The sequence below is a fragment of the Calliopsis andreniformis genome, unplaced genomic scaffold (genome assembly GCF_051401765.1).
Source record: "Calliopsis andreniformis isolate RMS-2024a unplaced genomic scaffold, iyCalAndr_principal scaffold0008, whole genome shotgun sequence".
In the NCBI taxonomy this organism is placed as follows: Eukaryota; Metazoa; Arthropoda; class Insecta; order Hymenoptera; family Andrenidae; genus Calliopsis; species Calliopsis andreniformis.
In genome coordinates this window covers 20,416,854-20,428,631 of record NW_027480426.1, presented here as the reverse complement: position 1 = coordinate 20,428,631, position 11,778 = coordinate 20,416,854, and positions in this window count along the sequence as shown.

The following is an 11,778-nucleotide window of genomic DNA, read 5'->3' as shown; positions in this document are numbered from 1 at the left end:
ACGTGGAAATGACCATAACTTCCACACTGGTAGCAATTATTCGTTTTATACGATGCAACAACTGTACTATTTATTTTGTATTTTATGCTTCGGGCGTTGACTTCTATGGCCCTAGCTGTTGAATCTGGTGGAGCAACGCCCTAGAGTGAAGCCTAGGTTGCCCGGAACGCAGAAATGACCATAACTTTCGCACTGGTTGCAAATATTCCTGTTCTACGAAGGACAAAATGTTGTATTTATATCGTATTTTATGCTTCTGGAGTCAACTTCTAAGGACCTAACTGTTCGATCTGGAGGAGAAACGCTCTAGAGTGAAGTCTAGGTTGCTCGGAATGTAGGAATGACCATAAATTTCACACTGGTTGCAATTATTCGTTTTATACGATGGAAAAACTGTTGCATCTTTATCGTATTTTATGCTTCTGGCGTGGACTTCTAAGGCCCTAACTATTCGATCTGGTGGAGCAACGCCCTAGAGTGAAGCCTAGGTTGCCCGGAACGTAGGACAGACCGTTACCCTCACACTGGTTGCAATTATTCCTGTTATACGATGGAAAAACTGTTGCATCTTTATTGTACTTTATGCTTTTAGCGTTGAATTCTAAGTCCCTAGCTATTCGATCGGGTGCAGCAACGCATAGAGTGAAGCCTAGGTTGCCCGGAACGTAGAAATGACCATTACTTTCACACTGTTTGCAATTATTCATTTTATACGATGGAAATGCTGTTGTATTTATATTGCATTTTATGCTTCTGGCGTTGACTTCTAAGGCCGTAGCTATTCGATGTGGTGGAGCAACGCCCTAGAGTGACGCCTAGGTTGCCTGGACCGTAGAAATGACCATTACTTTCAGACTGTTTGCAATTATTCGTTTTATACGATGGAAAAACTGTTGCATCTTTATTGTATTTTCTGCATCTGGCGTTGACTTCTAAGGCCCTAACTATTCCATCTGGTGGAGCAACGCCCTAGAGTGAAGCCTAGGCTGCCCGGAACGTGGGAATGACCATAACTTCCACACTGGTAGCAATTATTCGTTTTATACGATGGAAAAACTGTACTATTTATTTTGTATTTTATGCTCCAGGCGTTGACTTCTAAGGCCCTAGCTATTCGATCTGGTGGAGCAACGCCCTAAAGTGAAGCCTAGGTTGCCCGGAACGTAGAAATGAACATCACTTTCAAAATGGTTGCAATTATTCCTGTTATATGATGTAAAAACTGTTGTATTTTGATTGCATTTTATGCTTCGGGCATTGACTTCTAGGGCCCTAACTATTCAATCTGTTGAAGCAACGCCCTAGGGTGAATCCTAGGTTGCCCGGAAAGTAGAAATGACCATAACTTTCACACTGGTTGCAAATATTCCTGTTCTACGATGGACAAACTGTTGTATTTATGTCGTATTTTATGCTTCTGGCGTTGACTTCTAAGGACCTAACTATTCGATCTTGTGGAGAAACGCTCTAGAGTGAAGTCTAGGTTGCTCGGAATGTAGGAATGACCATAAATTTCACACTGGTTGCAATTATTCGTTTTATACGATGGAAAAACTGTTGCATCTTTATCGTATTTTATACTTCTGGCGTGGACTTCTAAGGCCCTAACTATTCGATCTGGTGGAGCAACGCCCTAGAGTGAAGCCTAGGTTGCCCGGAACGTACAAATGACCATAACTTTTACACTGGTAGCAATTATTCGTTTTATACAATGGAAAAACTTTTCTATTTATTTTGTATTTTATGCTTCGGGCGTTGACTTCTAAGGCCCTAACTGATTGATCTGGTGGAGCAGCTCCCTAGAGTTAAGCCTAGATTGCCCGGAACGTTGAAATGACCATAACCTTCACACTGGTTGCTATTATCCGTTTTATACGATGGAAAAACTGTTATATTTATATTGTATTTTATTCTTATGGCGTTGACTTCTTAGGCCCTAACTATTCGATCTGGTGGAGCAACGCCCTAGAGTGAAGCCTAGGTTGCTCTGAATGTAGAAATGACCATCACTTTCGCACTGGTTGCAATTATTCCTGTTATACGATGGAAAAACTCTTCTATATTTAGTGTATTTCATGCTACGGGCGTTCACTTCTTAGTCCCTAACTATTCGATCTGGTGGAGCAACGCCCTAGAGTGAAGCCTAGGTTGCCCGGAACGTAGGACAGACCGTTACCTTCACACTGGTTGCAATTATTCCTGTTATACGATGGAAAAACTGTTGCATCTTTATTGTACTTTATGCTTTTAGCGTTGAATTCTAAGTCCCTAGCTATTCGATCGGGTGGAGCAACGCATAGAGTGAAGCCTAGGTTGCCCGGAACGTAGAAATGACCACTACTTTCACACTGTTTGCAATTTTTCATTTTATACGATGGAAATGCTGTTGTATTTATATTGTATTTTATGCTTCTGGCGTTGACTTCTAAGGCCGTAGCTATTCGATGTGGTGGAGCAACGCCCTAGAGTGACGCCTAGGTTGCCCGGAACGTAGAAATGACCATTACTTTCACACTGGTTGCCATTATTCTTTTTATACAATGGAAAAACTGTTGTATTTATATTGTATTTTATGTTTCGGGCGTTGACTTCTCTGGCCCTACCCATTCGATCTGGTGGAGCAACGCCCTACAGTGAAGCCTATGTTGCCCGGAACGTAGATATGACCATAGCCTTCACACAGGTTGCAATTATTCGTTTTATACGATGTAAAGGCTGTTGTATTTATTTTGTGGTTTATGCTTCTGGCGTTGATTTCAAAGGCCCTAACCCTTCTATCTGGTGGAGCAACGCCTCTGAGTTAAGTCTAGGATACCCGAAACGTCGAAATGATCATACCTTTCACACTGGTTGCTATTATTCCTGTTCTACGATGGAAAAGTTGTTGTATTTATATTGTCTTTTATGCTTCTGGCGTTGACTTCTAAGGCCCTAACTATTCCATCTGGTGGTGCAACGCCCTAGAGTGAAGCCTAGGTTGCCCGGAACGTAGAAATGACCTTAACTTTCTCACTGGTTGCTATTATTCGTTTTATACAATGGAAAATCTGTTCTATTTATTTTGTACTTTATGCTTCGGGCGTTGACTTCTAAGATCCTATCTATTCGATCTGATTTAGCAACGCCCTGGAGTGAAGCCTAGGTTGCCCGGAACGTAGGTCAGACCGTTACCTTCACACTGGTTGCAATTATTCCTGTTGTACGATGGAAAAGCTGTTGCATCTTTATTGTACTTTATGCTTTTAGCGTTGAATTCTAAGTCCCTAGCTATTCGATCTGGTGGAGCAGCGCCCTAGACTGAAGCCTAGGTTGCCCGAAACGTCGAAATGAACATTACTTTCGCACTGGTTGCAATTAGCCATGCTATACGGTGGAAAAACTGTTGCATTTTTATTGTATTTTCTGCTTCTGGCTTTGACTTCTAAAGTCGTAGCTATTCGATCTGGTGTGACAACGCCCTAGAGTGAAGCCTTGGTTGCCCGGAACGTAGAAATGACCATTACTTTCACACTGGTTGCAATTATTCGCTTTATACGATCGAAAAACTGTTGTATTTATTTTGTAATTGGTGCTTCTGGCGTTGACTGCTTACGCCCTATCTATTGGAACTGGTGGACCAACGCCCTAGAGTGAACCCTAGGTTGCCCGGAACGTAGAAGTGACCATCACTTTCACACTGGTTGCAATTACTCGTTTTATACGATGGAAAAACTGCTGTATATATATTGTATTTTATGCTTCTGGCGTTCGCTTCTTAGGCCCTAACTATTCGATCTGGAGGGGCAACGTCCAAGAGTGGAGCCTATGTTGCCCGGAACGTAGAAATGACCATAACTTTCACACTGGTTGCAATTATTCGTTTTATACAATGGAAAAACTATTGTATTTATATTGTATTTTATGCTTCTGGCGTTGACTTCTTAGGCCCTAGCTATTCGATCTGGTGGAACGTCGCCCTAGAGTGAAGACCAGGTTGCCCGGAACGTAGAAATGACCATTACTTTCACACTGGCTGCTATTATTCGTTTTATGCGATGGAAAAACTGTTATATTTATATTGTATTTTATGCTTCTGGCGTTGACATCTTAGGCCCTAACTATTCGATCTGGTGGAACGACGCCCTAGACTGAAGACTAGGTCGCCCGGAACGTAGAAATGACCATCACTTTCGCACTGGTTGCAATTATTCCTGTTATACGATGGAAAAACTATTGTATATTTAGTGTATTTCATACTACGGGCGTTCACTTCTTAGTCCCCAAATATTCGATCTGGTGGAGCAACGCTCTAGAGTGAAGCCTAGGTTGCCCGGAACGTAGGACAGACCGCTACCTTCACACTGGTTGCAATTATTCCTATTATACGATGGAAAAACTGTTGCATCTTTATTGTACTTTATGCTTTTAGCGTTGAATTCTAAGTCCCTAGCTATTCGATCGGGTGGAACAACGCATAGAGTGAAGCCTAGGTGGCCCGGACCGTAGAAATGACCATTACTTTCACACTGGTTGCTATGATTCGTTTTATACGATGGAAAAACTGTTATATTTATATTGTATTTTATGCTTCTGGCGTTGACTTCTTAGTCCCTAACTATTCGATCTGGTGGTGCAACGCCCTAGAGTGAAGCCTAGGTTGCCCGGAACGTAGAAATGACCTTAACTTTCACACTGGTTGCTATTATTCGTTTTATACAATGGAAAATCTGTTCTATTTATTTTGTACTTTATGCTTCGGGCGTTGACTTCTAAGATCCTATCTATTCGATCTGATTTAGCAACGCCCTGGAGTGAAGCCTAGGTTGCCCGGAACGTAGGACAGACCGTTACCTTCACACTGGTTGCACTTATTCCTGTTATACCATGGAAAAGCTGTTGCATCTTTATTGTACTTTATGCTTTTAGCGTTGAATTCTAAGTCCCTAGCTATTCGATCTGGTGGAGCAGCGCCCTAGAGTGAAGCCTAGGTTGCCCGAAACGTCGAAATGATCATTACTTTCGCACTGGTTGCAATTAGCCATGCTGTACGGTGGAAAAACTGTTGCATTTTTATTGTATTTTCTGCTTCTGGCTTTGACTTCTAAGGTCGTAGCTATTCGATCTGGTGTGACAACGCCCTAGAGTGAAGCCTTGGTAGCCCGGGACGTAGAAATGACCATCACTTTCAAACTGGTTGGAATTATTCCTGTTATGCGATGGAAAAACTGTTGTAGTTTTATTGCATTTTATGCTTCGGGCGTTGACTTCTAAGGCCCTAACTATTCGATCTGGTGTAACAACGCCCTAGAGTGAAGCCTAGGTTGCCCGGAACGTAGGACAGACCGTTATCTTCACACTGGTTGCAATTATTCCTGTTATACGATGGAAAAACTGTTGCATCTTTATTGTACTTTATGCTTTTAGCGTTGAATTCTAAGTCCCTAGCTATTCGATCGGGTGGAGCAACGCATAGAGTGAAGCCTAGGTTGCCCGGAACGTAGAAATGAGCACTACTTTCACACTGTTTGCAATTATTCATTTTATACGATGGAAATGCTGTTGTATTTATATTGTATTTTATGCTTCTGGCGTTGACTTCTAAGGCCGTAGCTATTCGATGTGGTGGAGCAACGCCCTAGAGTGACGCCTAGGTTGCCCGGAACGTAGAAATGACCTTAACTTTCTCACTGGTTGCTATTATTCGTTTTATACAATGGAAAATCTGTTCTATTTATTTTGTACTTTATGCTTCGGGCGTTGACTTCTTAGGCCCTACCTATTCGATCTGGTGGAACAACGCCCTAGGGTGAAGCCTAGGTTGCCTGGAACGTAGAAATGACCATATCTTTCACACTGGTTGCTATTATTCCTGTTATACGATGAAAAAACTGTTGTACATATATTGTATTTTATCCTTCTGGCGTTGAATTCTAAGTCCCTAGCTATTCGACCTATTGGAGCGACGCCCTAGAGTAAAACCTAGGCTGCCCGGAACGTAGAAATGACCATAACTTTCATACTGGTTGCAATTATTCGTTTTATACGATTGAAAAACTGTTGTATTTATATTGTATTTTATGCTTCTGGAGTTGACTCCTTAGGCCCTAACTATTCCCTCTGGCGGATCAACGCCCTAGAGTGAAACCTACGTTGCCCGGAACGTAGAAATGACAATTACTTTCACACTGGTTGCAATTATTCCTGTTATACGATGGAAAAACTGTTGTATTTTAATTGTATTTTATGCTTTTAGAGATGAATTCTAAGTCCCTAGCTATTCGATCTGGTGGAGCAACGCCCTAGAGTGACGCCTAGGTTGCTCGGAACTTAGAAATGACCATTACTTTCACACTGGTTGCAATTATCCGTTTTATACGATGGAAAAGCTGTTGTATTTATATCGTATTTTATGCTTCGGGCGTTGACTTCTAAGGCCCTAACTATTCAATCTGTTGGAGCAACGCCCTAGGGTGAAGCCTAGGTTGCTCGGAAAGTGGAAAAGACTATAAGTTTCATACGGGTTGCAATTATTCGTTTTATACGATGGAAAAGCTGTTGCATCTTTATTGTATTTTAGAATTCTGGCGTTGAATTCTAAGGCCCTAACTATTCGATCTGGTGGAGCAACGCCCTAGAGTGAAGCCTAGGTTGCCCGGAACATGGAAATGACCATTACTTTCACACTGGTTGCAATTATTCCTGTTATATGATGGAAGAACTGTTGTACTTTTATTGCATTTTATGCTTCGGGCATTGACTTCTAAGGCCCTAACTAATCAATCTGTTGGAGCAGCGCCCTAGGGTGAAGCCTAGGTTGCTCGGAAAGTGGAAAAGACCATAAGTTTCATACTGGATGCAATTATTCGTTTGATACAATGGAAAAACTGTTTTATTTATTTTGTATTTTATGCTTCGGGCGTTGACTTCTAAGGCAATAACTATTCGATCTGGTGGAGCAACGCCCTAGAGTGAAGCCTAGGTTGCCCGGAACGTAGAAATGACCATAACTTTCACACTGGTTGCTATCATTCGTTTTATACGATGGAAAAACTGTTATATTTATATTGTATTTTATGCTTCTGGCGTTGACTTCTTAGGGCCTAACTGTTCGATCTGGTGGAACAACGCCCTGGAGTGAAGCCTAGGTTGCCCGGAACGTTGAAATGACCATAACTTTCACACTGGTTGCTATTATTCGTTTTATACGATGGAAAAACTGTTATATTTATATTGTATTTTATTCTTATGGCGTTGACTTCTTAGGCCCTACCTATTCGATCTGGTGGAACAACGCCCTAGGGTGAAGCCTAGGTTGCCTGGAACGTAGAAATGACCATAACTTTCACAATGTTTGCAAGTATTCATTTTATACGATGAAAAAACTGTTGTACATATATTGTATTTTATCCTTCTGTCGTTGAATTCTAAGTCCCTAGCTATTCGACCTATTGGAGCGACGCCCTAGAGTAAAACCTAGGTTGCCCGGAACGTAGAAATGACCATAACTTTCACACTGGTTGCAATTATTCGTTTTATACGATTGAAAAACTGTTGTATTTATATTGTATTTTATGCTTCTGGAGTTGACTCCTTAGGCCCTAACTATTCCCTCTGGCGGATCAACGCCCTAGAGTGAAACCTACGTTGCCCGGAACGTAGAAATGACCATTACTTTCACACTGGTTGCAATTATTCCTGTTATACGATGGAATAACTGTTGTATTTTAATTGTATTTTATGCTTTTAGAGATGAATTCTAAGTCCCTAGCTATTCGATCTGGTGGAGCAACGCCCTAGAGTGACGCCTAGGTTGCTCGGAACTTAGAAATGACCATTACTTTCACACTGGTTGCAATTATCCGTTTTATACGATGGAAAAGCTGTTGTATTTATATCGTATTTTATGCTTCGGGCGTTGACTTCTAAGGCCCTAACTATTCAATCTGTTGGAGCAACGCCCTAGGGTGAAGCCTAGGTTGCTCGGAAAGTGGAAAAGACTATAAGTTTCATACGGGTTGCAATTATTCGTTTTATACGATGGAAAAGCTGTTGCATCTTTATTGTATTTTAGAATTCTGGCGTTGAATTCTAAGGCCCTAACTATTCGATCTGGTGGAGCAACGCCCTAGAGTGAAGCCTAGGTTGCCCGGAACATGGAAATGACCATTACTTTCACACTGGTTGCAATTATTCCTGTTATATGATGGAAGAACTGTTGTACTTTTATTGCATTTTATGCTTCGGGCATTGACTTCTAAGGCCCTAACTAATCAATCTGTTGGAGCAGCGCCCTAGGGTGAAGCCTAGGTTGCTCGGAAAGTGGAAAAGACCATAAGTTTCATACTGGATGCAATTATTCGTTTCATACAATGGAAAAACTGTTTTATTTATTTTGTATTTTATGCTTCGGGCGTTGACTTCTAAGGCAATAACTATTCGATCTGGTGGAGCAACGCCCTAGAGTGAAGCCTAGGTTGCCCGGAACGTAGAAATGACCATAACTTTCACACTGGTTGCTATCATTCGTTTTATACGATGGAAAAACTGTTATATTTATATTGTATTTTATGCTTCTGGCGTTGACTTCTTAGGGCCTAACTGTTCGATCTGGTGGAACAACGCCCTGGAGTGAAGCCTAGGTTGCCCGGAACGTTGAAATGACCATAACTTTCACACTGGTTGCTATTATTCGTTTTATACGATGGAAAAACTGTTATATTTATATTGTATTTTATTCTTATGGCGTTGACTTCTTAGGCCCTACCTATTCGATCTGGTGGAACAACGCCCTAGGGTGAAGCCTAGGTTGCCTGGAACGTAGAAATGACCATAACTTTCACAATGTTTGCAAGTATTCATTTTATACGATGAAAAAACTGTTGTACATATATTGTATTTTATCCTTCTGTCGTTGAATTCTAAGTCCCTAGCTATTCGACCTATTGGAGCGACGCCCTAGAGTAAAACCTAGGTTGCCCGGAACGTAGAAATGACCATAACTTTCACACTGGTTGCAATTATTCGTTTTATACGATTGAAAAACTGTTGTATTTATATTGTATTTTATGCTTCTGGAGTTGACTCCTTAGGCCCTAACTATTCCCTCTGGCGGATCAACGCCCTAGAGTGAAACCTACGTTGCCCGGAACGTAGAAATGACCATTACTTTCACACTGGTTGCAATTATTCCTGTTATACGATGGAATAACTGTTGTATTTTAATTGTATTTTATGCTTTTAGAGATGAATTCTAAGTCCCTAGCCATTCGATCTGGTGGAGCAACGCCCTAGAGTGACGCCTAGGTTGCTCGGAACGTAGAAATGACCATTACTTTCACACTGGTTGCAATTATCCGTTTTATACGATGGAAAAGCTGTTGTATTTATATCGTATTTTATGCTTCGGGCGTTGACTTCTAAGGCCCTAACTATTCAATCTGTTGGAGCAACGCCCTAGGGTGAAGCCTAGGTTGCTCGGAAAGTGGAAAAGACCATAAGTTTCATACTGGTTGCAATTATTCGTTTCATACAATGGAAAAACTGTTTTATTTATTTTGTATTTTATGCTTCGGGCGTTGACTTCTAAGGCAATAACTATTCGATCTGGTGGAGCAACGCCCTAGAGTGAAGCCTAGGTTGCCCGGAACGTAGAAATGACCATAACTTTCACACTGGTTGCTATCATTCGTTTTATACGATGGAAAAACTGTTATATTTATATTGTATTTTATGCTTCTGGCGTTGACTTCTTAGGGCCTAACTGTTCGATCTGGTGGAAGAACGCCCTAGAGTGAGGCCTAGGTTGCCCGGAACGTTGAAATGACCATAACTTTCACACTGGTTGCTATTATTCGTTTTATACGATGGCAAAACTGTTATATTTATATTGTATTTTATTCTTATGGCGTTGAATTCTAAGTCCCTAGCTATACGGTCTGGTGGAGCAACGCCCTAGAGTGAAACCTAGGTTACCCGGAACGTAGAAATGACCAGTACTTTCATACTGTTTGCAGTTATTCCTGTTATACGATGGAAAAACTGTTGCATCTTTATTGTATTTTATGCTTCTGGCGTTGAATTCTAAGGCCCTAACTGTTCGATCTGGTGGAGCAACGCCCTAGAGTGAATCCTAGGTTGCCCGGAACATGGAAATGACCATTACTTTCACACTGGTTGCAATTATTCCTGTTATATGATGGAAGAACTGTTGTACTTTCATTGCATTTTATGCTTCAGGCGTTGACTTCTAAGGCCGTAGCTATTCGATGTGGTGGAGCAACGCCATAGAGTGAAGCCTAGGAAGCCCGGAACGTTGAAATGACCATAACTTTCACACTGGTTGCTATTATTCGTTTTATACGATGGAAAAACTGTTATATTTATATTGTATTTTATGCTTCTGGAGTTGACTCCTTAGGCCCTAACTATTCCCTCTGGAGGATCAACGTCCTAGAGTGAAACCTACGTTGCCCGGAACGTAGAAATGACCATTACTTTCACACTGGTTGCATTTATTCCTGTTATACGATGGAAAAACTGTTGTATTTTAATTGTATTTTATGCTTTTAGAGATGAATTCTAAGTCCCTAGCTATTCGATCTGGTGGAGCAACGCCCTCGAGTGACGCCTAGGTTGCTCGGAACGTAGAAATGACCATTACTTTCACACTGGTTGCAATTATCCGTTTTATACGATGGAAAAGCTGTTGTATTTATATCGTATTTTATGCTTCGGGCGTTGACTTCTAAGGCCCTAACTATTCAATCTGTTGGAGCAACGCCCTAGGGTGAAGCCTAGGTTGCTCGGAAAGTGGAAAAGACCATAAGTTTCATACTGGTTGCAATTATTCGTTTCATACAATGGAAAAACTGTTTTATTTATTTTGTATTTTATGCTTCGGGCGTTGACTTCTAAGGACCTAACTATTCGATCTGGTGGAGAAACGCTCTAGAGTGAAGTCTAGGTTGCTCGGAATGTAGGAATGACCATAAATTTCACACTGGTTGCAATTGTTCGTTTTATACGATGGAAAAACTGTTGCATCTTTATCGTATTTTATGCTTCTGGCGTGGACTTCTAAGGCCCTAACTATTCGATCTGGTGGAGCAACGCCCTAGAGTGAAGCCTAGGTTACCCGGAACGTAGAAATGACCATAACTTTTACACTGGTAGCAATTATTCGTTTTATACAATGGAAAAACTGTTCTATTTATTTTGTATTTTATGCTTCGGGCGTTGACTTCTAAGGCCCTAACTGATTGATCTGGTGGAGCAACGCCCTAGAGTGAAGCCTAGATTACCCGGAACGTTGAAATGACCATAACATTCACACTGGTTGCTATTATTCGCTTTATACGATGGAAAAACTGTTATATTTATATTGTATTTTATTCTTATGGCGTTGACTTCCTAGGCCCTACCTATTCGATCTGGTGGAACAACGCCCTAGGGTGAAGCCTAGGTTGCCTGGAACGTAGAAATGACCATTACTTTCAGACTGTTTGCAATTATTCGTTTTATACGATGGAAAAGCTGTTGTACTTTTATTGCATTTTATGCTTCGGGCATTGACTTCTAAGGCCCTAACTAATCAATCTGTTGGAGCAGCGCCCTAGGGTGAAGCCTAGGTTGCCCGGAAAGTAGAAATGACCATAACTTTCATCCTGGTTGCAATTATTCGTTTTATATGATGGAAAAACTGTTGTATTTATGTTGTATTTTATGCTTCTGGCGTTCACTTCTTAGGCCCTAACTATTCGATTTGGTGGAACAACGCCCTAGGGTGAAGCCTAGGTTGCC